Raw genomic sequence first — 9,675 nt, 5'->3', positions numbered from 1 at the left:
GGCTGAAGCTTGTAAAGAGCCTGAAAGAAGAGTCAAACCTCAGGTAGCAGTGCCCACCGTTTGTGTAGGAGCAATGAAAATGCTGAAACCTGTACCTTCAATGCTGACGTGCTTAGACCTTTGTCAACTCCACTTTGAATATAGTCTAGAATGTGAGTGGATGAAGAAGACTGCCAATGCATGCCTTGTGTCTGGCTCCAGGATAGAAAGGTTTTCTGTGGTATGCTGCCAAGGTAGAATGTTTCCGTGCAGCTAATAATCTACTGTATGTATTACCTTGAATGAAAATCCTTCTTCTTCCATAATCCGGCTTCAACAGCCAAGCCATCAAATTCAGTCTGTGGACGTGGTCTGCATGTGCCGGACCTTGTGAGAGAAAATCTGGGCTTAGTGGGAGCGACCATGATGGTGTTGCCATCATTGCAGTTCTTATTTTGTGTAGTAATTGAGGAATTATAGGAATAGGAGGTATTGAGTATACAAGACCCCACCTGTTTACCGAGACCGACAGCTTAAAGCGCTACTCTCCGGGGTCTAAGGTATTGCGGCTCAGATAATCGACTTCCCAGTTCTGGACTCCTGGGATGAATACTGCCGATATGTAGACTTTGTGGGATTCTGCCCAAGACATAATCTAGGGCTGCTGCACCCTTGGTTCCCCCTTGTCGATTTAGGTAAGCGATTGGTGGTGCTGTTGTCGGATAGAATCCTGACATGTCTGTTCTTCAGATGTGCTTGTCAATTGAACAGGGCAAAGTAGACTGCCCTCAGTTCTAGGGCATTTATGTGTAGCTTGCATTCCTGTTGTGACCATGTGCCTTAACACATCTGTGGTGGCCATGTCGCCCCATCCTGTGAGGCTGGTGCCTATTGTGATCACCTCTTGGACTGGGCAGTCCCTGCCTTATGTTAGGTTGGGAATAACTGTCCACCACCTAAGGCTGAGTATTGTTGTCTGTGATAGACCTATCGTCTGGGAAAGGTATTGGTGGTTTTTGTTCCACTTTTTCAGGAATTCCCATTGAAGGGGTCTTAAATGAGACTTTGTGAATGGTACAGCTTCTATGCTGGCCACCATGAGGCCTAGTAGCCTGAGCCTGCGCTGATGCTTGAGGCTGTTGAATGATGCTGCACGGCCATTTGCTATAAAGTAATCACCTTTGGTAGAGGTAGAAAGACTTTTTGTTTTTGAGTTGATGTGCATACCTAGGAACTCTTGTGACTGTGTTGGTTGTGGAATACTTTTTTTGTAACTGATGAGCCAGCCATGGTGTTGTAGTGTCGTCAAAATGATGTGCCACAATGTGAATCCCTCTGATTCTGAGGACATGCGAGTAAGGCTTCCAGGACCTTGGTGAAAACCCTGGGAACAGATGTGAGGCTGATTTGCAGAACCTGGAACTGAAAGTGGTTCTGCCCCAAGGCAAAATGGAGGAACCTTTGATGCATACGTTTGATGGGTATATGTAGGTATACATCTTTGATGTTGATCTTGGACATGAATATACCTCGTTTTAGGGCTTTTATGATCGATGGAAGCGAGCCCATTTTGAATCACTCGTATCTTACAAATCTGTTCAGTGGGTGTAGACTGAGCACTGGACGAAAATCGCCATCTTTTTTTGGTACCAAGAATAGGTTGGAATAAAATCCGTGAAAGTGAAACCATGGAGGAACTGGGGTGATTACTCTGTTCTGAAGATGGTCTCTGATGATCTTGAAAAGAGCCTGTGGTAGGAAGGAAGTGTTGAAGTTAAAAAACTGTGCTGTGGCTTTTTTGTAGCGAAGGGTGTGCTGTAGCCATGATCTAGAATGTTCAGCACCCAATTGTCTGTTATTGAACCTCACCAAGTTTGCACAAAGTATAGAGGTATAGAGTTGCAAGGTTCAGGAGTCCTGCCTTTTTGTCGCCATCTGTTTACGGGGAAATTTTGTTTGGCTTTGCAAGGGTGATTTGTACCATCTCTTAGGTTGTGGTTGCTGATGAGTTCTAGAGCTTCTCTGTTGTCAGTTGGTGAAGGACTTCCAACAGATCATGATCTGTGTTGTAAGTTCCGTCTGTGGAACTCACATCTGGGACGTTTTCCTTGTGGTAAGAAGGCACCCTTGCCACCTGTGACTTCTGAAATTGTTTGTTTTAGCTCCTTGAGCACCATGCCTCAGATGGTTGTTCCCCAGAAGTTATTAAGTTAAATTGGGCTTTTCTAGTACAGAGAGCACAATTTCACTCTCTGTGCTAGCAATGCCCCCCCAACCCCCGTCGACGATCTTAAGGTAAGCGCGACGGGGAGGCAGCATTTTGAACACCGCCTCAGTCAGCATTACAGGCTGAAACGCTCCTGCTTTTGCAGCTAGTTTAGCTGTCTCCAGCGTGGCATTGCCAAGGAAAGACAGGGCTGATCTGATCTAATTGTGTAAAGTGTTCTGGAAAAGTTGGAGGGTTTTATGAGCTCCTGCCACCAGTATTTTGCTGTCTTTGCAACTGTGGTAGCTGCAGCTGCACTTCTCAAAAACATCACGCTTATGAGCCAAGTTTTTATCCATTGAGTCTCTAAGAGATCTTCATCCTCTGTTGGTAAAGTAGTGTTGTGTGCTAACCTAACAATAAATGGCTCGACCTTGGGTATTTTGTCCCAGTGCTTGTAGTCATCTGGTATAGGATAGATGTTTAAAAACCTATGATGTACTGGGCTTCCTTTCTGGCTGCTGTCATTCAGTTTCAATATGTTTTGTAATAGATTTACATACTGGGAATGTTCCCTAGATGGTTTCTCTGCATCATGGAGTGATCCTCAGAGGAGAGGTCCTCCTCTGAATCTGTACAACTACACTCACAGGAAGATTGGTAGTACTGAGAGTTGCAAGAAAGAGAGAATGTTTACCTTTTCCTTTAATACGCTCCGTTACTGATTGTGCTGAGACTGCTTGACTGACCAATGTATTAATTGTGGATTGAACCCACAACATAAGCTGTGAAAAATCAGCAGCTGCTGGCACTGGATTTTGTGGTGATACTGATGCTGTAGTGTGTGCTGCATCTACAGCCTGTAGTAGGCTGAGAGTCTTGGGAAGCATGAATCATTGCTGTAGTGATAATATTAGTATTAGAATTAGGTTCCGTAATAATCCATAACTTTGGAGGTGAGGTTGAGTGATCCTTGCTTTTTGTAGAACCTTTGACTAGCTTTTTACCTTTATTTTATGTGCCTTATCTGGGAGATCTATCTTCTCTATAAGGGACAACAGTTCCTCATCTTGATTAGCCATGACTAATAAAGAGAGTACCTTGGCGCAGTCAATGTATTTATTGCGGCTTCCTTCACTGCAGTATACAACCGTTCAAGAACCGGGTGATCCGGCTTGTGCGCCATTTCGAGCACTAGATTGGAAGAATGCAGCTGACACAGGAAGATATGTATTGATTCACACCAAAGACGCGTGACATCATCTGGATGTGCCTGTGCCTGTCCCTGCCCACTCTCGCACTTGTATTTTTTTTGCGTAATTGGAGGGGCTCCACCTGTTAGTAATCCGGGAGCACACCACCACTATAATTCAGCATGCGCTCAACCTGGGAGAACCTGGAAGCGCTCAAGTTAAATTGCCAATAAAGTGGCACAGAGATTTGACACACATTGAGGGGCTCTACATTAAGGAGCACAACCCCGGAGCTCTCCATAGACAAGCTGATGTATGGCTGAATCCTTCTGTGTAGAGAGGGAGCACGCACCAAGGGGCTCTACTGTAAGGGTATGAAGCTATGTTCTACAATATATTTGTATTTATTTACCTGTACTAGTCACTTCAGTCAGTAGATTGCAGCAAAGGAGAAGGAATAAGTACAATGCCGTGTATAGTAATGAAAGTTTATATTCATTCACCTCTCAAAACGTGAATAAGGCTAATTTAGGGGAGTGATCTGAACCACACAAGTGTGCTAGTGAACTGTAATTACAGGTTTGTGGTTGTATGAACAAATTAGATTAATGCATCACAGATTATCTAAGGAGTCCTGAGAGGAACAGGAAGAGATTTGTGGCTCCTTTCTATAGCATCCAAGGACAGTTTTGCAGTGAACGATCCGGAGGTTTCCTGTCTGTGTGGTTTGGCTGTGGAAAGACCTGTGGATCCAGAAGGAAGCATGGAAAGCTTGCTTAAAGCACCCAAGGAACTGTAAGCGCAGCCTTGCTGCATCAAAGTGCATACCAGTGACATTTTGTATATTACAGTACATTGCTAGAGACATACTTCGCTGGGCTTGGAACTACAAATAGGGAAGCCTTGTGTAAAGAGACGGACACATTACCTGTGGATTACAAATAGTATTGCGCAATACTTAAGGGTGCACCCCGACGACAAAGACCGGGAAGGAGCATTTAGGGGCAGCCAGGCTGCTTCGTGGACTGTGGGGGAATATTTAGTAGGAGCTAGTTTTAGGTTAGGCAGTATTACTGTCACTGTGTGATTTATACCTTGTTATCTGACTGTTTATACACGCCCAGCTATTTATCGTTTATTATTGTTCAGTAAACTTTGCTGCTGGTTAAGAACCGTTGTCTGTTTCTGTGTGGCATTGTGTACCCTCTGAATCTGTGGGCCCACCCCTCGCCCCCGCTTTTCACTACCTGAGAAAAAAGTTAATTTTCTCTGTAAGTCTGGGAGCACACACAGAGGGGCTCAACCAAAACTCCTTGTATCCATCCTATGAATGTTGCTTCCTTGTGACTGAACCTTATCAATAAAGATAATAAACGAAAATGAGAAATGTCACGTAAACATGTGACGTATGACCAACTAGCACAAACAGGGAAATAACACACTTGTTAAAAAGGTTTACACAGGGGTTTATTTCAGATATAAAAAGCAGGTAATTAGCATGTGAAGTCCCCAAGTCCCAATAACACTCCCTGGCCAAATCTATAATACAGAGTTTCCCCTGGAGCAATCCACAGCAAGATGCACACACCCTCCAGGCCAATCCAAAGACAAAGGCAGGGAGTTCCTTCAAGCAATTTCAAAGGATAAGGACACAGTTCCTGTGGGTAAATCCACAGAATAACAATGCCTCAAGGGATCCAGGTATAAACAGTCCTCTGTGGGGTAGGGAAATCCAAACTGTTGGAGGGAATGTTCCTGCCGCAGCTAGGGTAGATTCCAAGGAACCGCAGAGGAGGGTGTCCTGCCGCAACTAGGTTACACCCCAGACTAACAAAAAGATACTCTACACCTCTCCCCTCTGGTAATTTTACCCTGCATTTGGTGACCCTGCCCTTCTCCCCACCCCCTAGAGTTGATTGGCTGGGAGGTTGGCCCTGCTTCTGTTTAACCTCATCCTAGCAGGTCTGATTGGCAGGGGCCCTGGGGCATTATATGGGGAGGCGGAAATGCCTTGGAGGGTTTGTCCAGTTCTTCTGGAGGGAAATCCTGGGAGTTCTTTTGTTTAAAGATTTTTGGCGGGAAAGTAGAACAAAGAAGAAACACCGTCTTGGATTGGATGTGTATTTGTCAGTTAGCTATGGATAAAATGGAGCAAGTAGAAGGGATTTTGGCCACACTTCTCCCTCCTGGGGACGAGTGGTTTCTCTGGGGCTCCCCATTTTTAGGGAGAGCCTCTGGAACCACTGCTGGTCTCTTAGTCCTCTTGTCGGGAAAGGCCATCTGCATTGTGATGCACTTTTCCCCTCCGGTGCTGAATGGTGAAGTTATACTGTTGAAGCAGGAGGCTCCATCTCAGCAGCTTACCATTGACTCCCGAAACCCTCTGTAACCAACTGAGTGGTTGTGGTCTGTGGTCTGTCTCATACAGATAGGGCTGCAATTTCTGTAAGGCCCATACAAGTGGCATAGGCAGCCTGTCGAGGGAGCAGCTTTCTACTCAGGTAGGCAATGGGGTGCTCCTCTCCATGGGCATTAATTTTGGAAAGTACAGTACCAAGGCCAAAAGTGGAAGCATCCGTTTGCAGAAGGAAGCGTCAGGAGAAGTCTGGGGCAGCCAGCACAGGAGAGTTAGCCAGGGCTTGTTTGAGAGTGTTCATGGCTCATGGCTGGTTCACATTCTTGGGTCCACACAATGGTTCGAGAATGCTTGTGGCTTGTCAGATCTGTCAAGGGTTTTGCAATAGGGGTCAGGGCGGAGCTGACCACTCCCAACTCTATGTCCCAAGTACTGCACCTCAGCCATAGCTTCTCTGCCTTAAGGGTCAGCCCAGCATCCTGAATTTGGGTCAGCACTGCTACAGATGCTCCTCCCAGGTCTGGCTAAAGACAGCTATGTCATCTAGATACACCTGGGCAAAGTTCTGCACTTCATCCAGCAGCCTGTTCACAAGGCACTGAAACGTGGCGGGGGCATTTTTCATGCCAAATGACATTACCGTAAACTGTAACAGACCGAAAGGGGATGATGAAGGCTGACCTTCCTGGGCACTAGGGGCAAGGGGAATTTGCCAGTAAACGCGGCTGAGATCCATGGTAGTTAAATATTTAGCATTTCCCAGCCTGTCTAATAGCTCATCTACCCTGGGCATTGGATAAGTATCAGTAGTTGTCACATCATTGAGTCTCCTATAGGCCACACAGAATTGGGTACTCCCATCTTTCTTGGGTACCAGCACCACAGGGGAAGCCCATGGATTATGGGAGGGAGTAATAACCCCAAGGGCCAGCATCTCGTCCATCTGACCAGCATCTCTGGCCAGACGGCTTCAGCCACTCGATAAGCAGGACTACGCACAGGTAACTGAGTTCCTGTGTCTACTTTATGTTCAGTCCCAGTGGGTGCAACCTGGGTTGGAATAGGAATGCAAAATTTGACAAAGCTGGTCTTGTTGAGATGGGGTAAGGTGGTCACTTATGGTGACTGAGTCTATACCTCTGGCTGGAGTGGCCTCTCCAATAAGGTTGGGGAGTGGGGGGTCATCTGTACCTTCAGTTGGGAGACTACAGATAGCACTAACAATATCCTCCCTTATGTGATAGGGCTTCATCATATTTATGTGTGCCTGGAGCTTATCATGCTGTGTAGGAGGTGCACCTTGTCTATTTCCATAAACCTGCGCTCCCTGGCCTTACAGTCATACCACACCTTCTGACTTTGCTGAGCTGCAGAGAGGTGGTCATGTGCCAGGCTGGTCATTTGTTCCAGACGCTGACAGAATTTTAACACATAGGGGATGACGGGGACCTCTTGGGATTGTGGGGCCCCCTCCCAATATTCACATAGTAAATCTAAGGGGCCTCGGACCCTCCGACCATACAGTTCAAATGGAGAGAATCCTGTGGATTATTGGGGAACTTCTCTATAGGCAAATAGCAAATGGGTTAAATATCACTCCCAGTCCTTCTCACCAGATTCCACAAAGGTCCGTAGCATGTACTTTAGCCTCCCATTAAATCTCTCACAAAGACCGTTTGTCTGTGGGCAGTATGGTGATAGGCCTGACACCAAAACGTTGTCACAGGCATTGAAGCAGTTGGGATGTAAACTGGTGCCCTTGGTCTGACAAGATTTCACAAGGGAAGCCCATCTGGCTGAAAATCTGGATAAGGGTGTCAGTCACTGTAAGGGCATCAATTTTAAGCAGGGCTACCGCTTCTGGGTATCAGGTGGCATAATCAACTACAGTGAGAATATACTGTTTCCCAGAACAACTTGGCAGGCTAAGGGGGCCAATAAGAGCAACTGCCACCCATTGGAAGGGCTCACTAATGACGAGCAAGGGACAAAAGGGGAACCTGGGTTTGTCATTGGCCCTGCCAGTCCTCTGACAGCTGTCACATGTACGGCAGTATCGTGTCACCTCCTGAGAGACACCAGGCCAGTAGAAATTTTGGGTCAAACGGTGTCGGTTACGGGTAATGTCCTGGTGTCCTGCTAGGAGAATCTCATGTGCCATATGAAGAAGCTGAACGCAGTAACTCTGAGGCACCATAAATTAGCGGTAACACTTCCATGGCTGGTCAGGGTACCCCTTCACAATCCTATAGAGTAGCCCACGCTCCCACACAATCTGTTCCCCTGGCTCATTAGGTGTTTCTCTGTCTCACTTTGCATACATTCTAAGGTACGGTCAGTGTGCTGAGCTTCCCAAAAGGTAGTGGGATGGAGTAAGTCAAGGGCAGGGGGTCTGTCACAGTCAGCTGCAAGTTCTCTTACCTTTTGTGGTGCATCTGTAGAGTCAGGCCTGGTTCCATTCATATCTTGGAAGATGCTGCATTGAATATTACCCACATAATTGCCAAGGAGGATCTCAGCAGGCAGTTGTCGCAATATCCCAACTCAGTGTGTGAATGGCCCATCTCCTAAATCCAAGGTGACTTGTGCTATTGGGATGTCTTGTTTGTGCCCACCAGCCAGAACAATGCAGGCTGCTTTACCAGGAACCACTGCATCTGCAGGGACAGAATAAATACGGATAAATGAAAATAAATAGAGATCCACAACGAAAACAGGCCCTTGGTGTGGCTGCACGAATAGGTGCTGAGGGGGTACGATTAGATATAGGGTTGGACCGTGGAAGCTGTTGGCGGTCTAGGCCATGGGAGTTAACCAGAGTCCCTGAGGCAAGGTTAAGGGGGCGGGCCTGAGTACGGTTTTCCACATAATCCTCAGCTAGCTGGGTAGCCTCCTCTAGGGTGCCTGGCTTTCGGTCGCTCACCCACTCGCTCACCTCAGTGGGGCATCTCTCATGGAATTGTTCTTTAAGCAGGAGCAGGCACAAGTCTTCCAGGGTGTGGGTCTAGTTACCACGTATCCAGTGGCGGAATGCCCTTTGCAGCTTACTGCCAAAGTCCTGATAGGTGTCCTGAGTAGTCTTAAGCAGGCTGCAGAAAGTCCTCCGGTAGGAGTCAGGAGTGATGGAGTAGTAGGGAAATCCAAACTGTTGGAGGAAATGTTCCTGCCGCAGCTAGGGTAGATTCCAAGGAAACGCAGAGAAGTGTGTCCTGCTGCAGCTAGGTTACACCCCAGACTAACAAAAAGCTACTCTCCACCCCTCCCATCTGGTATTTCTACCCTGCATTTGTTGACTCTGCCCTTCTCCCCACCCCCTAGAGTTGATTGACTGGGAGGCCGACCCTGCTTCTGTTTAACCTCACCCCAGCAGGTCTGATTGGCAGGGGCCCTGGGGCATATTAGGGGAGGAGGAAATACCTTGGAGGGGTTTGTCCAGCTATTCTGGAGGGAAATCCTGGGAGCTCCTTTGTTTAAAGCTTTTTGGCAGGAAAGCAGAACAACGAAGAAACACCTTCTTGGATTAGATGTGTACTAGTCAGTTAGCTATGGATAAAATGGAGCCAGTAGAAGAGGTTTTGACCACAATAAATAAGAAAAATATCCTAAGAGAGAGGAAAAGTTGCTGCCTCCAAGGCAGGACAAACTGAAAAAACTGGAAGAAGAGGTGGAGCCACAAGTAAGAAGGAGATTGGATAAAGTTTGTCCTGCCTCCAGAGAGAGGATCAACTTAACCCCAGTCATCCTGCACTGACAGGTAGGGCCGACTGAGTAAATGCATTTTATTATGAATGAATATAACATTATAATATGTAAATTTCTGAAGCAGACAGTTCTGGGATTCTACTATTTTATTAATATTTATATAATCTGGAAACAATAAACCAGCAACACGCAGCTTACTACGTCTAGACTACCTAAATAAAATTTGCGGAATGCCTTGT

The 9,675-nt window shown here is 46.6% G+C and overlaps 1 long non-coding RNA gene across 1 annotated transcript; it reads right to left on the bottom strand.

The window, feature by feature from the left end:
• Positions 1 to 4,828: 4,828 nt before the first annotated feature.
• Positions 4,829 to 9,293, bottom strand: LOC121399354. Its single transcript, XR_005964947.1, has 2 exons — positions 8,670 to 9,293; positions 4,829 to 8,391 (listed from the first exon to the last, which is right to left on the bottom strand). It is a non-coding gene; the product is annotated as an uncharacterized LOC121399354 (long non-coding RNA).
• Positions 9,294 to 9,675: the final 382 nt, after the last annotated feature.

The sequence above is a fragment of the Xenopus laevis genome, chromosome 1S (genome assembly GCF_017654675.1).
Source record: "Xenopus laevis strain J_2021 chromosome 1S, Xenopus_laevis_v10.1, whole genome shotgun sequence".
NCBI lineage: Eukaryota > Metazoa > Chordata > Amphibia > Anura > Pipidae > Xenopus > Xenopus laevis.
Note: the sequence above shows the minus strand (reverse complement) of the source record. Positions and strands in the feature narration are given on the sequence as shown.